This window comes from Eriocheir sinensis, chromosome 52 (genome assembly GCF_024679095.1).
Source record: "Eriocheir sinensis breed Jianghai 21 chromosome 52, ASM2467909v1, whole genome shotgun sequence".
Classification (NCBI taxonomy): domain Eukaryota; kingdom Metazoa; phylum Arthropoda; class Malacostraca; order Decapoda; family Varunidae; genus Eriocheir; species Eriocheir sinensis.
In genome coordinates, this window is record NC_066560.1 from 6,614,945 (window position 1) to 6,620,180 (window position 5,236).

Below are 5,236 nucleotides of genomic sequence, written 5' to 3' on the forward strand. Positions count from 1 at the left end.
ATGCCCACAACCTCCATGAAAGCCTTATCAAATTTGGATGTGTAAGGCCTGAAACTCATGCAGCATCACAAGCAGACCAGCACAGTTCAACGTCTCCCCTGCGTCTCCTTGGCTATATATAACACCCACACAGCCTCAGTCATTGCCCCGTGTGATCCCTATAACTCTCCAACATCTCATGCCTTTTACACATCCACATTTGATAAGGCTTTCATGGAGGTTGTGGGTATTTCCAGGGTAGTTTAATGACCCTGGTGGTAGTCTGACCTTTCTTCTGTATCATGAACCTAAGAAGACAAGCATTAGAACCCGATCAATCTCCTTTGTGGCCTTTGAAAATAGTTGTGGGTAGCGGAAAGCGTTTGAGAATGGTCCTAGGCTATTTATCCCTTCCCCGCATAACGTACACCAGGTTAAATGCGAGGGTTACGTTCTGTAAAAAGCTCGCATAATGTGAATTCGAATATATCGAACCTATCATCCCATTAATTATAGGGGGTTATGTACCACGACCCGTTTTTGAACCCTCAAGTCTAACTATTTATTCCGGCACCGTTTCACAGCGAGTCTGACAGTCCAGAGCTGCTGATTGCCTCCGGGGAGACACACCCAGAGTCTACGGTATAAGCTGATAATTAGCTACCTGAGGATTAACTTAAGGATCAGAGGGAGGAAAAGGTTAATTATAGGCGAGGAAAGTGCGGGAGAACATTTGCACCCGCCGCCCTCAAGTGCTAGTCGGCCACCATACATCACCAACCAGTCGCGCCGCTACTCGCATAAAACGAATACTTGGCACATTTAACGAATACTTGGCACATTTAGGTTAGTCGCATATGAGTGAATTTGCATATTTCGAACTCGCATATATCGAATACCCGGTGTATAACTTCCAGCGCCTCCCTTTCCGTAGTTCCAAGTAGTACCCTCAAGGCCTAGCTTTTGATGTCACGGGAAACTTGGGTGCCTATGTCTTGTTCTCATAGTGTTGGGTTTTGTCCACCAGAGGGAAAGGAGGTAGTTTTTTTTGTTGTACTTTCCCTTTTTTTTCTCTCTCTTTGTGGGTTTTTTGTTTTTTTCTTTTACTTGTTCATCTTCGTTTTCTTTGTTATTATGCCTGTCTTTTATTTTGTCTGTCTGTTTCCTGTCTATATTTTTTACCTTTTCATCTTTCTTCCAAGTTTTCTTATTTTAATATTCATCTGTCTGTCAGTTTTCGGTCTGTCTCTGTCTTCGTATCTTTATTTTAACTTTTCTTTCTTTTCTCAATTATGCATGTTTGTCTGTCTGTCTATCTAACTATCTATCAATGTCTGTCTGTCTATGTTATTTTTTTACCTCCATCTTTCTTCCTACTTTTCTTAATCATATATACATTTCTTTGTCTGTTTTTTGGTCTGTTTGTATCTTTTTTTCACCTTTTCCCTCAATCATACTTTTTGTTCTCTCTCTCTCTCTCTCTCTCTCTCTCTCTCTCTCTTGTCCAGACCAATTGAGGAGCTGTGGGGGGCGTGATGTGGGTAATTTGCCTGTGTTAGTGCTGAGTGGCTTGGGGCACGAGCTGGGGTCGAACCGTGAAAGTACCCAATTGAGAGGTTAGGAGAGAAAGAAGTAGAGAAGGAGGGATGAAGGAGAGAAAGGGAGATAAGGTAGAAAGAGGGATGAAGAAGAGAAAGGGAGAGAAGGTACAGAGAAGGAGGGATGAAGGAGAGAAAGTAGAGAGAAGGAGGGATGAAGGAGAGAAAAAGAGGAAGGTAGAGAGGAGGGATGAAGGAGGGAAGGAAAGAAGGAAGAAGTTAGGAGAGAAAGAAGGTAGAGAAAGAGGTAGAGAGGAGGAATGATGAGGAAGGAAAAGAAAGAAGAGGTTAGGAGAGAAGAGGGGGATGAGGGAGAAAAAGGGAAAGAGGTAGAGAGGAGGAATGATGAAGGAGGAGAAGGAAGGAGGAGGTTAGGCGAGAAAGAAGGTAGAGAGGAGGAATGGTGAAGGAGAGAAAGAGGAAGAGAAGCAGGGATGAAGGAGAGAAAGAAGGAAGATTGAGTTTAGGAGAAAGAGAGAAGTTAGAGAAAAGGAGGGAGGAAGAACAGAAGGAAAGAAGGAGGAGTTTAAAAGAGAAAGAGGGAAGGAGGAGAAAAGCAGAAATGAAGGAGATAAGGAAAGAAGGAAGAGTTTAGCAATGAAAGAGGGAAGGAAGAGAAGAGGGGGAATAACAGAGAAAAGGAAAGAAGGAAGAGTTTAGGAGAGGGAAGGAAGGAAAATGGAAGAAAGGAGAAAAGGAAAGAGGAAAAAAGGAGGGATAAAGAAGATGAGGAAAAAAAGATTAGGAGAAAAGGAGGAAAGGAGAAGAGAAGGAAGAGTTTAAGAGAGAAAGGGAAGGAAGAGAAAAGTAAAGATGGAAAAGTTTGGGGAAAGAAGAGAAAAGGAAGAAAGGAGAAAAGCAAAGAATAAAGAGCATAAGAAAAGAAAAGAGGAAAAGGAGGGATAAAGAAGATGAGGAAAAAGAAGATTAGAAGAAAAGGAGAAGAGAAAGAAAGGGAAGGAAGAAAAAAGAAGCCATGAAGAACAGGGGGAGAAGAGGAAAGGATTAGGGTCATTCTGAGGGACTAGGATAATGTAACAGTCTGGGTTTTGGTGGTCTGTCATAAGTGTGAGTTTTTGTTATGATAAGGGGCATGAATGGACCCTTGTTTCCCTTATGTGGTGCTCTCCTCCATGATATGATAAGGAAAAACATGGTCAGCCTTCTTCTGTATGCACTCGTCTTGCTTTCTTTAGGGGTCCAGAGTTCTTATAAGAGGTACAAAAGGGGCCCTGTTCCCTCCCCTTTCATGAGTGTTATGCAATCCTCGGTCGTTTTCTTAACTTAGCAGCAAAAATATGATCAGTCTTCTCCTCTACGCAATCATGTCCTCTGTTTCCCGTGCAAGTCCAGAGTTGTTGTAAGTGGTATGAGTGAGCTCTTGTTCCCGTCCCCTTTTTTCACTTTGCTCTCCCTCTTTACTCAGGGAAATACGATCTGCTTTCTACTCCGAGCACAATCATGTCCTGTTTCCCACATGTCTAGAGCCCTGATAACATGGTATGAATAACTGGCCCCTTCCCTCACCCCACACCCTCCATAGCATAATGTAGTGTTGGTTTCTTTTCCTCAGTCTCCAGTCATTCCTGTGGGGTGAGGTGGCTTTGGGACGGAGTGATTTGTACCCTCCTGATGGGGAAGCTCTGTCTGTCAGTATCTATTTAAATGTGTCTATTCAACTATCTATATGTAGTCTTTGTTCATCTCTATTTATCTATTTATTTATATCAAGGAATGCATTGTCAAGATAATTCTAGGGGGCAATTCATAACCTTCTCATGGGAAAACTGTCAGTATCTATCTATCTTGATGTTTGTGTCTGTCTGTCTAACTACCTATATGTATGCCCATCTCTATCTACCTGTTTATCTATATCCAGGAGAACATCATCAAGTAGATAATCTTAGGGGGAAATCCATACCCTACTCATGGGAAAGTTCTGTCTGCCTGTTTCTATATGTTGGTCTATTTATCAATATGTCTATTTGTTTCTATCTATCTATTTATATCCAGGAACTCGTCATCAAATATACTCATAGGAGGCAATTCATATATGTTGGGGGCAGTACAGCAACCACCAACCCTTCAGCTTTAGTTCTGTTATTTGATTAGTATAAGAAAAGTGTGTGTGTGTGTGTGTGTGGGGGGGGGGGGGGGGGGGGGTGGTGTATAATGATCATGGCACCCTCCCCTGGTCCATACCCTCTGTGGCAATGAGCCTAGAAAACTCACTGAGGAAAGACATGTTTATCTTCCCCATGAGGCGGCGGGTAACGTGACAATCTCTGAGACAGGGACACTCACACAAGGTTACTGGTGACTAGCTCGCCCGGGTGCACCAGCTGCTCGAGATAAGCTTTGACAGGAGTGCTAGTCATTGGATATGTGTACTCTGGTCAGACTCACCCTGCCCTCCCCTCACTCTCCCTCTCCTGGCCACCTGCCGCCCATCACGCATGTTAAACTATCACACAAACCTGGATTTACCTGCAAAACTGTCATTCACGTGTATAATACTGCATGAAACTGCTTACAAGGTGATGGCACACAGTTAAAGGAAGGCCAATAAAAGAGTCAACAATACTGAACCCAGAGAGCTAAAATGACACAGTAATGGAATGGGGTATCAGACATACAAGTAAATTTTGTTAATCAATTGTTAAAAAAGATGAGGAAGTGTAGTGGTAGAGAAGGTACAACAGTGAGGAGGAAGGATGGCACAACATTTAAAATAACATGATAATAGAATGGGCTGTCAGACATAAGTAATTTTTGTTAATCAATGGTAAGAAAAACAGGAAGTGAATTAGTGGAAAAGATAAAATAAATAATAATGGGCTATCACTCATTTTTGTTAATCAATTGTAAAAAAAAAAAGAAGAGAAGGTTCAACAGTGGGAAAGAAAGAAAGACATGACGAGTGAAGACAAGAGTTGCGACCCTTACCTACGTCAAAGGCTGAAGCTGAGGCAACAGTCTGAATAATGAATGTCTGTACTGGCTGATCCATTCCACTGCCATACCTTTCCCTCGCCAACTCCAATCTTTTTTCTTTATTGTTGCTTCCTAAGAACTGTCTGTCTGAATGAATGTTTGTTGTTTGTGGTGGTGGTGGTAGGTCATGTCCTTGAACTCTTTCAGCCTAACCTGGGGCCAAAAATCAGGGTCATGATGGTAAAGTGTCTGATGGAATGCAAAATGTCAGACAATGAAGACTTGAATAAATGACTTGCATGAACATCAACTTCTTCGGTGTCAAATGCACAAAGGATTTAAAATAAGCTGTCATGTGTGCCAGAGAGGTAAAGCAGGATGATTATAAACGTTGAATTAATGCCTTGATAAACGTTAAATTCTTTGATGTCGAACGCAGTAAAAACTTAAAACTAGCTCTTGTGTGTGCCAGAGAGGTAAAGCAGGATGATTATAAACGTTGAATTAATGCCTTGATAAACGTTAAATTCTTGGATGTCAGACGCAGTTAAAACTTAAAACTAGCTCTTGTGTGTGCCAGGCAGGTGTGGCCAAACAGGTACGGCAGGAAAATTATATAAGAGGATGACACCTGAGCCTGTCTTGATTCCCTTCCTCCTTGCTTACACGCTGCTGAACGCTAAACAAACACTTTAAACATACAGTGGGAGGGACAGAAACATTAG